Source organism: Ctenopharyngodon idella, chromosome 7 (genome assembly GCF_019924925.1).
Source record: "Ctenopharyngodon idella isolate HZGC_01 chromosome 7, HZGC01, whole genome shotgun sequence".
In the NCBI taxonomy this organism is placed as follows: domain Eukaryota; kingdom Metazoa; phylum Chordata; class Actinopteri; order Cypriniformes; family Xenocyprididae; genus Ctenopharyngodon; species Ctenopharyngodon idella.
Window position 1 is genome coordinate 10,644,404 of NC_067226.1, and position 17,447 is coordinate 10,661,850.

Below are 17,447 nucleotides of genomic sequence, written 5' to 3' on the forward strand. Positions count from 1 at the left end.
ATGCAAATTTTAAAAAAGATACTGCCCAAGTGGCAGCTTTTGTACTTTTTTTTTTCTTTTTCTGAGAGTCTATGAAGCTCTACAAACATTATTAGTCTCTGATTTACGGCACCTTGTAATAGTTTGTGAAATAAGGGTTAACAACCCCTTCTTTGAATGTCACGGTGGCCCTTTTTGTTGGATCCGTGTTCAGATCTGGCACAACCTTTGGCTTATGTACACAGAATCAGGCAACCAGGGCCTATAAAAATGATTCACAAAATACATGCACTAAATACATGTTGATTAAGCCCCCTATAAATGATCACACACGCACCACAGGAAAAAGCTTGATGGCTGCTGAAGGAAGAGCGTGCAGCCTGCCGTTAGATGTGGCGTACCTCCTTGGCTAGGATCGCTTCCAGACGCCATCAGAGGGGGCAGTTTTGCTAGAGCTGTGATTTGAATACCATGATCGGTGAACAGTTTTATAGGAAATCCATTAAAATGTGAGGTTTGACATACAAAAGAGCCCTGTTTTAAAACTCATGCCCAATGTCAGGCTGAAAGACATTATAAAATTCTATATATACAGAAGCACACATCTTTTCTGTGTGTCTGTGTGTCGTATGCTAGTCCTAGTGGTGAAGGTTAAGCCACTGGAGCGGTCGCCCTGGAACGACTGCTTTTATTCATGCATTACTGCAGTAGGTTGAAGTCATCTGCCTTCCCCACAAAACATTGTTTTGAGTTTTCAAAGGGGAAAGTAAGGGCACATTGCTGCAGATCAACAAATGCCATCCTTCTGCTTGATCTCTTTGTCCTGGCAGCTTCTACAAAATATTTGAAATCTCAGTACTGTACAACCTCCTCAGATCAAAGCCTCTTCAAAATGAAAGCTGAAGAACAATAATGGAATAATTAAGAGGTAAATGAATATTAAAAGCAAACTCTTTGAACCCAAATGTTTTGGGTTATTTTTATGAGGGCTTCTCTGGACTCCGTTGTGCATTTTTCCCATGATGCACTGTGCACGAACCATTACCAAAGTGCAGGGGGCAAAAAAGGAGAGGTACTAAATAAAAACTACAAATTTAATTTATTATTGTTGTCATTAAATAGTACAAGCTGGTGACATTCTTTTTTGATTTCTTATTCAAGAGTCAATGCTTTTGTATTAAGAGAGATAAATGAAAAAAGGAAAGGTGTTAGAACTCTAAGCAATTATGAACTCAAGTATTATTCAACAGCAGGCCTTATTTAAATGTAAAATAATAAATATGTCAGTGATCAAAAAGGTTCATTGAGAACCTGACATGTGAATTGCACAGAAAAATAAGTTATTCTGCAGTGTGACAGATGTTTTACTTCCACTATTTTTAAACTTTGCATTTTACACAGAACCAAGAGATTATTATCCGAACATATTTTACTGCATACATCAATAATGAAAGGTGAGAAGCAGATTTGGTAAATTAATGTATATGGACTATAATGAATCTAGATAACAGAATATAATAATATACATTTTCATAAGACATTTCATATTATCTTATTTGAGTAAGCCTAATTATTTTTAATAACCCTTATGTCATTTAAATTAGCCTACTGAAAATACATCAATCATGATGACACGCATGCTTAGTAGAGTTCTCTGCCTGCCTGTATGGAAAAAAGAAGTGTGATTAAGTTTGTGAGGAAATTTAAACAGAATTGCCATGTTTTTCATGTCCAGTATTCTTCTGCTGTCTAGAATATGATAAAACTATTTATTAAAAGATAACATGAATGGCAGAGGTCCTTAGGCCAGAAACGTTTTTTTTTTTTTTTTTTTTACGCAAACATGCGAGCGTTTTAACGTGTGCTCCCGTGTTGATCAGGAAACCATAAACCTGTTGGCGATAGAGTTACCTTCACATGTCTGCATCGTTAAATCGGCCGGATGTGTCGTTCAGGTAAGTCCTTTAACTACCTTTGCATAGCAAGTTTCCGTATTGCTCCGCTATGACCATAGTTTACTTCAAAGGGAAGACTGACGATAAAGATAGGCTAATTGCCTACCTGAGAATGTAACGCGTACTTCCGTTAGCTTACCTTATGAAATTTCATAACATGCACGTCGTACAAAGTATTGGGCCTTTCACTGTTGCCGATATTGGCGTTCATTAGTTATGGGTATAATAAAGAAGCTTTTTGTGACGCGCGAAATTCAGTTGGAGGGCAAGCAGTGAAAATTAGTATGAAAGAGATGGAGAAAAGTCCGTTCTGTGCTGGTTTAGAAAGGTATAAACAGAAAATCACAACATATGTTGGACGTGATCCTTATATTATGAAGAGGAGCGATTTTTCTACTGAATTGACTTGCCTGTCATCGAGACAGTAGATATAGAGAATGTAAAGCTGCCGTCACGCCGCGTTCAGTTCTAGTCTGGTTTGTTTATATCGCGCTGCCTTTCTGCTAGTGAGTTTAGGGCAGTATTTTGATTTTCTGTCGTGATTGTGAAAAATGTCGTTTATGCTGAATCGAGAATTACAATAGGAACTCACATCATCGTTCAGGGACAAAAACTGGATGGTCTAATGTAATTTTCGCCTTTTCTACATGTAAAAACACTAAGTGAAGCAGGTTGAGGAGGTGACGGGGAGACGCCATATAACAAATCTAATGTCACTGATTGAACCCACTCCCTAACATTCAATAAAATAATCACAGCTGAGTGTTTTTGAAAGTTTTGTATTTTGTTTGGTTTATTGATTAACATTACATTTGCAAGTATGACACTCACTCGGCTTGTGAATGAGCATAACTTGCACGCAGCCACTTCAAAACTGTTCACGAGCTTCTATGGGTTTGATTTTGGTTGTCATTTGTTAAAATAAATATAAAAAATACAGTGTGTCGGTGTCTGTCCGCTGAATGTGACCCTCCAATTCTCCTCCGTGGTCATATGGGAAAGTGAATATTTACAAAGACAACATTAAAGCTACAGTTACATTTACATCCTTCCAACAAAGAAATGGATCGACTTCTGTCAGCTTGTTGAACATATTTTTTATTTGGACATTTTCTACCATATGATGGCTGAAGCAGCAGCACGTGACACTGTTTTCACGGTAACCACATCAACATTGTGAATGGAATTCTGCAAAACTTAAGTTAAAACACCAACCCCTGGTTTCACAGACAAGGCTTAAGCTAGTCCTAGACTAAAATGCATGTTTGAGCTGTTTTAACTAAAGGAAACTTGTACTGACATATCATAAAATATGTGCCATTGTTTTGTCTCCAGATGCACACCAGAACACCAGTAGCCTACTTTTTTCTAGTGTACGTTTATAAAAGTTACTTAAATATCCTAATTGAACTAAGGTCTAATCCTGGCTTAGGCTAAGCCCTGTCTGTGAAACCGGGTCCAAATGATAATGCAATGGGATAAAATATCTTCTCTTCCCTGCAATGTGAATATTTAACCCGAGTCAAAAACAAAAAAGGTAAGCAGGTATCCATATTCATTTCAGTATCAGCAGATGCAAAACGCTATAAAAGGTGACAACTTTTAAAGTTAAAAAACGATATAAGTTACGTAAACAATAAAAACTCGTTTTTGAGAGTTTGAGAGATTTGAGCAACCATAAATGACGCAACATAGGAATTTTGAGTTTGTGATAGGATTCCTATGTAGAAAAATCACTGCTTGCCCTCCAGCCGCATTTCACGTGCAGCAATGACGTCATGTGCAAACAACCTATTGCTTCGCAAAACGATTCTGTTTTGAAGCGTTGAAAACACCAAAGCCTCGTGGCAACTGCAGGTCAAAACTGTGTAAATGGAACGAAAACTCTGCCCAATTATTACAATGGCACCCTTGAAAAACCAACTGCAAATGTTTTCACGAAAGTGTAATCTATTAAATGTAATCTACAAATAATAAAATACCATTAAATACCATTCAAATTAAATAGTGATCCACAGACCTCTTCTGTGGCCTACAACTGTACTCAGCAGATGATTTATTTATATTTTACTTTCCCAGTGAATGATTCTGTTATATCCCATGAGGATATAAAAATGACATGCTTGTTTGTGGATAAAGCAATATTATTTTCAGTTTGAGGTTTTCAGCAGCCGTCGATTGGATCTAAGCAGTAAGAAAGCAGTCTCTCTGTTCAAACAGCATGTGTTTAATTGTGTTTTTGATTTGGCGTGTATGTGTGTGTGTGTGTTTGGTTTGGCCTGGGCTAAAGAGTGGCTTCCGGTTATCCATCGTTCATTAATTGCTTTGATGTTGAAACCCAAAAGCTCCTTGTTTCCATTTAGATGCAGTTGTTCTATGACTCAGTGGAGGCGATGTGTTGTCTGCGTGTTAAACAGGATGCCTTATTAGCGAGAGATGACAAGACCGTTTAGAGGATACATGCGTGTGTCTTAAGCGGCTGACGGTCATCAGTGGCTGTTTCCATCATTACTAGCAGCATTGTTTTCAATTTCTACATCATCAGCACACCAGCTACATAATCATGAAGCCTTTTGCCCTTGTCCTGATGCCTAATTATTTCAGCCTTCATAGGACCCTTCAAACATCAACTACAAAAGCACTCGCAAAAGCAGCGAGAGGCCGAGGGGAAGAAAAACAAGCACTCTGTGATGTTTGCTTAATTGAACACCACTGTAATTCATGATTTTCATGATGATATCACAGTGTCAAACAAACAATCTGACCCCTTTCGACATGTAAACACAACCTTCAGGGAAAAAGAGCACACGCAAGAGGCCGAAAAAGACAGAGGCCTACCACACACCTAGTGCTGACACTTTCCATAACCCCCGTCCTCCCCCTCTCTGTCTCTCTCACTGTCAGGGAGACCAAAGCTGTCTGGGTAAAACCTTTTGAAGCCATCAAGTGGTTTTGCAAATTATGTTGTTTTGCGGCGCAGCGCTGGGCCAGATTAATGAAAGAATGTGTGACTGTATTAGAATGTGGAAGACAAGCGCTGCCGTCCTGAAACCGCCACAGCTTTTAAACGCATGTTGATCACATGTCTGCCGGCCAAGTGCTCGTTTCAACATGGTGTCATAGACGGCTTTTGGATGGCGGCCCGAGGTTTGGGCTTATTTGTCTTTTATAAAAAGGACAACTATCTGAGCAGTGCCAAGGCACCCTTAGGTTCTTTGATATGCTGAAGCGGGAGGAGTTGGACCGGGTAAGAACACTTCGCTCAGCTGGTCTGCAGATGTGTTGGTGGTGGGCGTCCTCTGACTGAACCAGGATCAGATTAGTGACTCTTTTTTTTTTTTTTTTTTTGCTTGCCCCAATAAAAAGCACACAATGCATTTGTATGTGTTAAAGGGAAAAAATCCCTCCACGGTCCAATAATTTGCAGGTGGCATTTGAATATGTGACCACATATAATGCTCCTCTTATCATTAAAGAAAAAGGGCCTAGCTGGCTGACTTTTAACTTTTATGGTGGTTGCAGGCTGAATTTCGTCTGGATTTTTGGGGGTTTTCTAACAGTGGAATATGTGTCCAAGGCTTTAATAATCTATTTTCCCTTTGTTTCGACTGACATGGCAATTGCAACCAAAATGCTGGCAAAACAATATTTACTGACTTATCAATTTATTTCTTTGCAGAAACTGCTTCCAGACGTTCTCATTAGTCACTTCGCTCAGCCAGTGAATAAAGCCTGTTTGTTTATTCTTAACCAGAGAGGTGACACAAGTACTGGCGTTATTCCGGGCCGCTGCGAAAGCCCAGGATGACCCCAACAGGAGGGGTGAAACGTCCTAGCGCTGTCCAGAGAAAAACACTGCCACGTGTCACACCAGAAGACCATGAGTTGTTCGATCAACATTAACTGCACATGTGCATATCGCACAATGCCGGTTCTTTTGGCCCTTTTGAGCCCATAAATCTATTGACTTACAGCCCGGATGAAGACTATCTCCCTGAGCCATAACCCACAGGAATGTTTAGTCTGAATGTTTTTTGACACTGTTTATCACGTACAAGTGCTACGAAATGTTGACTAATTACATGCTTTTCAGTGCTAACGGTCTGACTTGTGCAAAGGATAAGGTTGTGCCAACGAATGTAGCAATTAGAGATGTCTTAACATGTGGTTACGCCGACCTGATGAGCGGGTGAAGGGATGCGTATAATCATGCGTTTAAGCAGTAAACAGCACTTGGCCCTAAGCAAACTGGGATACAATAGTGCTCCCTTTGTCTCCCCCTAAATTTACATAGTAAACTGTTGACACTTTTTGGCTGCGTCAGATTTGCGGAGCAGTGAAGCTGTAAACCTAGCGCGACCCCTTTTTTTATACGCCTCTGACCTCAGCTCCCTGCCTCGTAAATCAGCTGTAATTAAAAACGCTAAGAAAGGACGTTATTGCGCAGTTGTACCGCAGAAAACAGAAGACAGCCATTTTGAGGCTTTACCCAGCATGCTTTGCTGCTGGTAATTAGTCAGCGATGGCAGATTAAATGTGTTTTCGAGAGACAACAACATGCGGATGGCAGACTGTGGTTTTCTGAATCCCAGATTCCTCCGGAGAGAGACAGGAGTCTGTCAGAGGGGAAACACTTGATTTAGAGCATTATTTCAGTAAATTACAGTCAGCTTCAGGGACGGGCCAGGATGTTTTAATTGCGAACATGAAATTATAAAGTGAAATAGCTGAGTGAATGTGTTTAAAGAGAGACAGATGCGCAGAAGTGTATTTTTGGGTTTGATGATGTGCATATCTCTCTCTCTCTGTCTTCATGGTTCTTTTTTCAACTTATCTCTTTATGTCTAATGGCCAATTTACTGCTTGAGTGCATACTCTGTCTCTTGCTCATGCTCTATGAGACATTATCATTAAACCGTAGTCTATGGCAGAACGGACAAATTTCTGTATTAACAGTTGAAGAGGTGACTGAGGTTTTTTTTTTTTTTTTTTCAGGATAACATCTTGTCAGATTTCATTGTACACAGTCTTGAATAAGCCGTGTTTTACAGACCATATACTTTGGCCTTACATAAACCTCGGTACCTCTGAATCCTGTAAATTATACCTGTGAAGGGTTATAAATTGTCCTAAACCAGCCCTCCCTCTGTGTGTTTGATAGTGTGACATCCTCAAAATCATTTGCAGATGTAAACTCAAGTCAGTGGCCATTCGCAATATCTTTTGCGGTCGTGTGGATGAATCGAGTGTCACCAGAAGTCATTTTCCCACTCGGCTGCTGGTTTGGCAGCGTCAGACCAGCGTTTTCTGCTGATTCTGTGGGAAAGATGTGTCTGTAGCAACTGTATAACTGTGTGTTTGCATGTAAGCCCTTGTTGTGAAGGATAACAACAAAATGACGGCCACTAACAACAACGGCAGCCAAAAACAATCTGGCCCTGTAGCACAGAAGAGGAAATGACAGATGCGAATACAGAGATGAAAAGTAAGAGAAAGCAAGTGAGAACGTGAGAGATGGAAGCCGGTTTTCGGTCACATGTCTTTCTCTCTCTGTCTGTCGGCCACATGTCACAGTGCTGCGTGCGTGTGTGTCTGAGACACATCTTGGTACTATTGATACCGGGCCTGAGGGATGGACAGTTGATTCTTTTTGTTTTTGATTGTGTGTGTGTGAGAGAGAGAGAGAGAGAGAGAGAGAGGCCAGAAAGCAGAAGACTGAGAGAGTTTGATGGTATGTGGCTTATCTGTCGGTCTGTGCTGCCTCCTACTGTTGGAGCTTATATTTTAGCCATCTCATTCAGGCAGACGGAACGGAAATGGCCAGGAGATCTGTTGGAACCTGTAATCACAAAATCATTATATTAAAGAAAAGTTTCTTATGCAGATGACATTCCTGTACATTAAATTGCTATTAAATGTTTAATTTACATGTAATAATCTAATATATGGGACCATGGAGCTGCAAGGGAGTGCCGAGAGGTCGGCAGAAAATTCGAGAGGGAAAAAAGATTTTATAGAATGTTGTCAAAGTTAACATGCTGACTAAAGATATTTATAAAATATGCTTTACACATAAAAAATGATTTGATAAAAACATATTTAAAAACATAAAAACATATTTACTGAATTTGATTACTGTTTCTCAGTTATTTTTGACAGTAAGAAATAATTCTATTGTTTTAAATGTTTATTTGATTAAGAGAAAGTTCAAAAGAACAGCATTTTTTAAATAGAAATATTCTGAAACATTATTAATGTATTTACTGTCACTTTTGATCAAATTAATTGATTTTGGAAACAACGTATTGTCTTTATAGTATGATGTTTAATATTTTTCTCAGATAGTATGAAGGGGTTTTTATAGATGGAATATATATATATATATGTTTGATAGGTTTCCCTACTGTATTTTTATTCAAATTTAGAAAAAAAAACACTAACTGTCATCATTCTTTTTCTGAACCCAATTTTCATTCCTATTTATTTGCACACAATACACATAAGTAATTACTTTGCATCTTAAAATGAATATAATACGGAGCTTCAAACAATAATACATCACCAATTTGGAAGGTTCCTCTGGAAAATCGAGACATTGTTATAGCCGCCCTATATCAGAAGAGGTTTTGCTGAGACATGCAGCATTTTCTCAGTGTTCCCATTAGTAGAGGAGTGACAGAGGGTTTCCTTTGACCTTTTTACTGCATTGGTCTCTGTTCTCTCCCCCCCCCCTCACCACGCCGGCTGACCTCTCAATGATAGATATCAAATTTAACCATTTAATTGGCTGCAATAAAACAAAACACAAAGACAACTTTGTTAAGGGAATATTATGGCCAAATGAGCGCCAAGGCATGCTAGAGTCAATGAGTGTGTGTGTGCGTGTGTGTGTGTGAGAGAGAGAGACTAGAGAGTTTTTCCCCTCTGGAGAGAAGAAAAGAAAGGAGGGAGAAAGAGAAACGGAGAGACAGTGATTCCATTGCGAGGCCCTTTAGATTGACATTCTTAGGTGAAACAGTCTGAGATGTGCATTTGTGCGCCGAGGGCACGTCTGCTAATTTGTGTGTGTATACTTGTGTTCGTTAATGATTTAGTGTGTGTACGGACGTGTGTGGACAGAGTTGTTTTGTCAGAAGCCCTGTTCTCGGGGGATTGTTTGGAGTTGTGGTTCCCTTCTGGAATATAGGAGTGGATTCCTTCCTTGGGCTGCAGAGAGAGCACGCTGCCAAATTTCTCTGGCTAGGAGCAGCGTGGCGCTCCAGGGGCCAGGCCAGCCCTCCTGCTCATCCCACAAACCCTTTTATGTTCCCCAACCGCAGGCCAAGAGCGGCGCCTCACTCCTACTGCAGCACCAACGCATGTGTCTGCCTAATTCCTGAGACATGATGACAGTGGCCTCCCTGCCACGAGTGAAAAAAAGAGCGTTCTCACTCTCTCTTTCACTCTGTGTTATGTCTTTTATTGATTTTCATCTTAAACTTTCTTTGCCTGTCATGTTTGTCTTCCTTTCTCCATCCTCCTGTCCCTATTCTGGTTTGTGTATCTTTAATTATTACTTTCTGATACTGACATTTTCCAGAAGTAACAGACCACAGGTTTTCATGCCACATGTGTTTTTTTTTTTTCGCTCTCTTTCTCCATTGTTTATCACGCTTTCTTTTTCTACCCTATATGTGACTTAGGGTGTGGACGTATTGGCAGCATCAGGAAACTAGTTTGATATCCCAGAGTTCCAAGAGTAACGCAACAAGTAATGTGGTAAACATTTTCACTGACTCTGTCTGATTTTGTTGTTGTCTTTGTTCAAAAGATGTGATGACACAAAATGATAAAGCTGCACTGAACAGTGTGTACGTACATTCATCTGGCAGACACTTTTATCCTAAATGACCTAAAACTAAATTCTAATTTCTCCAGCTGGTTTAATAAATGATGTTTTGACACTCTTAAATGTGATGTGACAGATCGCTGTAGCACCTCAGTTCAAGCAGCAGCATGGAGCGTGATTGCGTGAGTCTTTTCTTCCAATTTAATACAAGTTATAGCATGAAAATAACATATATGAACATCAGAAGGTATGTTGAAAGATACAGTACAACTTACCGAAATGTATTTATGTGCAACTGAGTTGTATACAAACATTTCAGTTTTTATTTGAGTGTAAATATTATATCTGAAAATAAATAGTTGTATATAATAGTTTAGGCTCTGCTGTTAATTTTAACCTCTAATATTGTAGTATTGTACCTAATAAGAGGGTTCCTTGTATGCACGTCCTGATTTTGCTGAGTTAGACACGTTCCTGGGTCAACATATTTTGTTGATCCTGGAACAACATTCCTGTCTGAAAATGTACTCCTAACCATATCTCTATCCCTAAACTTAACCCTACCCATAAGTTATCCCTAAAATCAGAGGGAAATGATAGGTAAATAACACTGGTGGAGAAGCACCAAACTCTGGTTGTAAGCCTAAACTTGACATAAACTGTAAACTTGTTCCTCAACTTGTTCCTGTTCTGATTGATTGATTGGAATGTTGTTCACAAAGATGTCCAAAAAGTCCACAAAGATGTTGATCCAGGAACATGTTGCACTTGGTGAAATCAGGTTGTGCTCTCTGGCACAGTTTACAGCATTAGTTGGGAGATTTTTTTTTCCTTAAGAAAATCAAACTATCTGTATCGGCAGATATCATTCTGAATAATCAGTATCAGCAGAGAAAATTAGTTTCGGTGCTTTTCTAATATTTATATGGTTATTTTAACTTAAAGCATGTATTTGTAATTTGTCTTAATTTTAAATTATTTTAAGTCATTCTAAGTCCCCCATGGTAGTTAATGCTGACTCCCTTTACTGGTTGAGAACCACTGACATAGACATTAGGGATGCACAATATATCGGCCACCATATCGGTATCGGCTGATCTATGTTAATTTTGAATGTTATCGTTATCGGCCTGATAAGAAAATTTGGCCGATTAAATAATGAATTATTTCCTTCAGCTGAGACACTTCAGATGCGCCCTGATCACCATGATGGTTATGAATTACTTTAAATATGACTGGAATCACTTCAAAAAGGAAAATACAGTTAAGTGCAACATGTGCAGCACAAGTCTGTCATATAGGCCACATAAAATTATAATGAGAACATTGTAATTGTGTGCTTTGGACATGGCTTACTGAATTACGGAAATTATATAAAAATTTGGATTTATCAGTTATCGGCTTTCAAATATAAAGAATTATCGGTATCAGCCAAAATGTTCATATCTGTGGATCCCTAATAGACATGATGGGGGATAAAAGCACAGTTCATTCAATGTCCTGCTGTCTCAAAACATTTAAAGTGAATCTCAAAAATCTGTTATAAATCAGACATGACCATCTATCCTGACTAAGGCCTTTTGGGATCCAGTTATTTAAGCCCCACCTTAAAAGAACTCCCAAACCTATCTAAGCAACAGTTGCCATCTGCCATTTTCTCAGACAAGCTCTTATTCTTTTCTAATGCAAGTCTGTGGAGGATCTGTGTGTTTGGATAGTTTTAAACTCAATAATGCAACATTGTTGCCAGTTCACTTGTAACAGTATTCAGTCATTCTTTGAATTAAACAATGCATTCATCCTCGTTCCTGAATATGTGTGACATCAGTAAACAGGGCTTAGCAAAGGGTCAATTGACCTCACAGTTTCTGAGGATCTCCACAACCTTAAATTACTCTATTTTTCCATAAATTTGCAAGTAGGAAGACATTAGGAAAATAAAAAAATATAAATGTATATATAAGGAAAATCTTCAGAACATCTATGATATTATAGCAGACTAAAAATTAAGAAATCAGAGATGGCCTGCAGACTTGTGGGATTTGTCTCTTCCAGAGGAGAGGCAGCGTTGGCTGGCATTACTAGCCTGTGGCTGCCATTACATGTGTTGAGTTTCACCACCAGTTTCCTATGGCTTACTGTGATGCAGTTATTCGTGGAGCAGTGTCTCATGGCACACACTCCTCCCGTGAATATCCGCCGCTCCATTTGCCAATGCAAACAGCTCTTGAAAGCTGCTGACGTCCAATCCAATATCCTTAGGCTTTTTAAGATGTTTGAGTGTTTTTGCTCTGCCTTTCTGTAACATGTTCGAATATGACCAAAGTTTGAAATCCTCAGTCATTAAATCCTCAGTGAGGCAGTTTGAAACATGCAGAGTTTATTTTATTATGGGATGTTCAGACAGCCGCAGAGCAATTTTAGTAACTGTGGCAGCAGCCGTGTGTTTTAGCACTGGGGCCTTATGTGGCACAGTGACCCCTAAGATAAACAAAGAGAGAGATATGTGTGTTTGATGGTTGTCTGTGTGCGTTTATTGTATTGTGTGTGTTTGTGTGAATATATATGCTGGAAATGAGTAGGTGTATTTAGGCGTCTGTCTTTGAAAAACAGCGGGCAAGACTTGAAAGTCGTCTATTGTCTGAAGTCCATCTCAGTCATTTTCAGAGCAGGGCCATTAAAATGCCTCCTCCTCACTGACACCAGAGAATGGGACTAAAATTGTCTTCAAACAGCCTCTCTGTCTATGGTCCAACCAGAGCCATCCGACTCCGGCTCTAAATGCCTGTATGCCTGTAACAGTGTCTGACCCTTGACTTTAACCTCTCGCTCAGATCCTGAGAGGAGAAGGGAATGAATTGAACTTATTTTCACTTTCTCCATCTCTCTTCAGGTGGACCTACACTCCTTTTGTTAACCCCTATTGGGACATTTGCACAGAAAACTTTTAAAGAACATTTGAAAGTTAAACTTCACTATAGTTCAAAAGTTTGGGGGTCAGTAAGATTTTTTTCTTAATAAATTAATGTTTTTACTCAGTAGGGATACATTTAATTGATCAAAAGTTACAGTAAAGACATTTTTATTTTTAATGTTACAAAACATTTCTATTTCAAATAATTGCTGTTCTTTTGAACTTTCTATTAATCAACAAATATAAAAATGTATCACGGTTTCCACAAAAAATATAATAAAGCAGCACAACAGTTTTTAACATTGCTAATAATAATAAATGTTTCTTGAGTACCTAATCAGAACATTAGAATGATTTCTGAAGGATCATGTGACACTGAAGACTGGAGTAATGATGCTGAAAATCCAGCTTTGCATTTCACAATATTACATTTTACTAAATTTATTATCAAATAAAGGCAGCATTGGTGAGCTTAAGAGACTTCTTTCAAAAACATAAAAAAAATATATATTACAGACCCTAAACTTTTGAATAGTAGTGTAATGTTCATTTATCTCTTGTTCAACATAAGATATAACATTAACTTCCGTGTTTACGTCCGAACGCCGGCTTAGTATTGGCAGTATTTGCAGGAGCCGGCCAATACTCAGCCGGCGTTCGGACGTAAACACGGAAGCGCTGAACTGCATTCACTGCGTCAACTGCATACGAGACTGACAGAGTAGAGAAGAAAATGGTAAAAAAAAAATATATATATAGATATATTTGGTTTGTTTTTGCACACAAAAGTATTCTCGTCCCTTCATAACATTAAGGTTGAACCACTGTAGTCTCGTTGACTATTTTAATGATGTCTTTAATACTTTTCTGGACCTTGAATGACAGTAATTACATTGCTTTCTATGGGTTATAAAAAAACCTTGGATTTTATCAAAAATATTTTAATTTGTGTTCCAAAGATGAATGGATGTCTTACGGGTTTGGAACGACACAAGGGTAAGTACTTAATGAGAGTAATTTCACTTTTGGGTGAACTAACCCTTTAAAACATGGCATATTGGTCAAAAATATCTGTCTATCACATGTTTACAGTACATACTGTATAAAAACATTTAAAAAGCATGTGCAAGACACAGCTCTGAGATATTAAAAAGAATAAAGGGTCTTGTGAAACTTTTTTAAAAGTTAAACTAATTTATAGTTTCCCTGTACAGCTTTTTAATTGTTTCACTATATGTAAACATGCACTAAACAGACATCTTTGACCCTGGTGCTATGTCTCGCTGCATTTTCAGTATCTTATGCAACTTAAACTTAAATTATTTTAGCTAGTTTCCAAAAAAAACATTTCTAATTTTCGTCAGTTTTATTTCAATTAATGAAAACTGTTTTTAATAGTTTTCGTTTTAGTTAACTTTAACATCGCTAGTGTGATTGAGCCACTACAGTAGGTTCCAGCCTCTAACTGTCTCTGACAAGTTTGCTTCTCTCTCTCCTCCCTCCTCAAAGCTACCAAATATGTAAGGTTGCCCTTTACAGGGGACAAAACGACATCCCCACGAACTGACCAGTTTAGAGGCGGCCACCCACATCTCTCAAGAGCAGGGTGGCTGAGGCTTTCGAGTGAGTGGTGGCTTGGAATACGAGAGACGGGGTGGGGGCTGGGGAGGGAAGTGCTGGTAAGACCATCTTTAAGGTAATTGTGTATTTGTGGGGTAGGGGCAAGATTGGGGGGTACCCCAGTATGTAATGAACGTTTGAATCAGGATTGACGCCAGTCAGTTGGGTGGTCCTAGCCTGAGTCATGTGCCCCTTTAGCCCTGACACTGATCCCCTTTCCCCCTCTGTCCTGCTCCGCTCAGGTGGAACTCACCTGTTCAACTGTGACTGGGTCAGAACAAAGGGATGGCCAAAAACCCACCAGCATTGGCGCCCGACTCACTCTCTCTTGCTCTCTTTTCCCTGCCTCCAGAGACTCTGTAACCCTCTCATCACATTACCTCACATCAAAAGCTATAAGCTAATTACAAACGACTGAGGGCATGCACGCAATAAATACAAAATCAACATAATTGATTTAATCCTCTCAGCACTCAAATGAAAGAGACAGAGCGAGAGGAAAGAAAGTGGGAGAGAGAGAAACTTGACACAGTCAGCCAGAAGTTACAGCTCAGTTTCGTTGGCATGGAAGTTGGGTGAATTAAAAGACAAATGTCAAGTTTGTGAACAAGAAATGAGTGTGACAATAAATCACGCCATGATGGAAGACAGAAGAAAAGAAAGAGGGAAAAAATGGCACTTCCAGCTTGCAACTGGTGACATAAAGGCAGTCTCTCTCTCTCTCTCTCTCTCTCTCTCTCTTTTTTTTTTTTTTGGCTGTTACTCAGGATGTTGTCTAGGTGAAAAATAATGTTTTATATATGCAGCAATATGCATCTTAAAAGCAGAGGGGATGCTACTGGTGTGGAATGGGCATTTATTAATTCATAACATCTATCTTCTGTGTTATGCATGGGCTAAGGGCCGTTCAGTGTGCTGTACACCTTAACAACCCGCAATTCAGAATGTGATGCTGCCCCATGCTCAGAGTAAGATTTATAGAGCAAAGCAACCTCACATCAAATCAATGAAGCATTTCCATGTGAGAGGACAGCGTGAAGTTCTCCTACATTGGCTGAGCACAGTTTCTTTTTTCAGGAAGTCATATATAACACTTTTGTTGATCACAAAGAATGTACATTAAACATTCTTGAATTAAGAAAATGACATTCATTGTTTACACATGTCATTTCCAAATCTATACAGTACTTGGTTATTTTTTCATGGAAAACTAAAAAAAGAATATTCACCCAGCTCTTCATAGTGCACAGAAATACAGCATAAAACACCATACAATTCTTCTGAAGCTGTACGGTATAGCTTTTGTGAGGAACAGACCAAAATTCATTGAAAATCTTCCCCGCCAAAATCGTAAATCAAATATGGTTCCAGGCATGATGTTCGATTTTGATAACACGAAAACAAATGACTGACAAAAATAGGATGACTGTCCAAATCTTATCTGATGGCATTAGGGGTCAAAATTGTCCTGTGCTATCTCAAACTACTGCTAGCTGTTATATGAGAAAGAATTCAACATTACATTACAAGTTCATGTTTAACTAATATTTGACGGTGGTAGAGATAAACAGGTTTGACTTGCTGTCTGTAATGGAGGGACTGGAGCATGAGGCTCAAATAAAACTCTAAATTCCCCATTTGGACGCCTCCAGTGAATATTGATTTAGATTTTGGTCATCTTTGCACTCAAAACCAACATATGGCTTCCGAATATAATAAACATGTCATAGGGACTAATGTTATGATACTTTTTTGTCACTTTTGGAGGTTGACAGTCTGTGGTCACTATGGAAAAGATCTGTGTGATGATTCTTCCTTGTTTTCTACAGAAAAAATATCATCTACATGTGGGTTTGAATAATGTAAAGATGAGAAAATATGAGAATTCTCATTTTAGGTGAGCTATCCCTTAAGACCATAGATGTAATAATTTGTCTCTTTCCTACTCTTACCACAGGAAACCTAGTATACACTTGTCATTTTGATCTTGTGACTCCATTTATTTGCTTCTGATGTTTGTGTGTGTGTCTGATTTGTGGTGACAGACCTCACTCTTACTCCCCATCCCGAGCCGAATCTCTGCTTTTGACAGACTAAAGTATGTTTGGTAAGTTTAATGTAATAAGGCTGTACCCAAATTGTGGCTCTGTGTGCACAAAGAGAATGAGAGAAAGAAAGGAGTGGATGCTGTACAAGTCAGCCACCTAATGGACAACAAAGGAACAAGCGCAGTTTGATTTAAACGCAATGTGTCGTAGCCAAGAGGATGACTGTCCAAATCTGATCTGATCTCAGGTTTGACTTTCTGTCTGTAATAGAGGAATTCAAACTCTAAATTGAACTGCTTCATTAACGGAAGTTGGTGATTATATGAAAAAGAGATTTTTGATAGAGTTGAGTAAACAACAGTTTTGTGTTGACAGGGTGAGATGCACAAGCTCATCAAATGCCTGTTTGAGTTTGTGTCTCACGTCAATGTCTCTGTCTCTTCTCAGTCTTGGTTAGTGACTTGTTATTATCTCATTTATTTTGTGTAAATAACCTCAAATTATCCATAAAACAAAGATGTTTGAAATCTCTCCCACTTCATCTGGTCTTAATTAATGTTTTACAGCAATCAATTACAGCTTACTGGAGCCTGGGAGCAGGGGACACAAAACACATAAACACACACACAGTACTAGTTTATACATGACACAACAATCAAACTGGATATGTTTGAGGTGTAAACAGATAATTGTGGAATGTCTTTCGGGGAATTAAAGGGTTAGTTCACCCAAAAATGAAAATTCTGTCATTTATTACTCACCCTTGTGTCGTTCCACATCCACAAGACCTTCGTTCATCTTTGGAACACAAATGAAGATATTTTTAATGAAATCTGAGAGCTTTCTGTCCCTCAATAGAGATACAACATAACAATCACTTTCAAGGTCCAGAAGGGTATGAAAGACATCATTAAATTACTCCATGTGACTCCAGTGGTTTAACCTCAATTTTATGAAGTGACGTGAGTGCTTTGTTGCGCAAAAAAAAAACAAACAAACATAATTTACCAATTTATTTACAAAATAATATTATCCAAAGCATGTTCACGCAATGTCAGCTCTCGCCTGAACTCAAAACGCATGTGCGTTGTGTTGACGTGTGA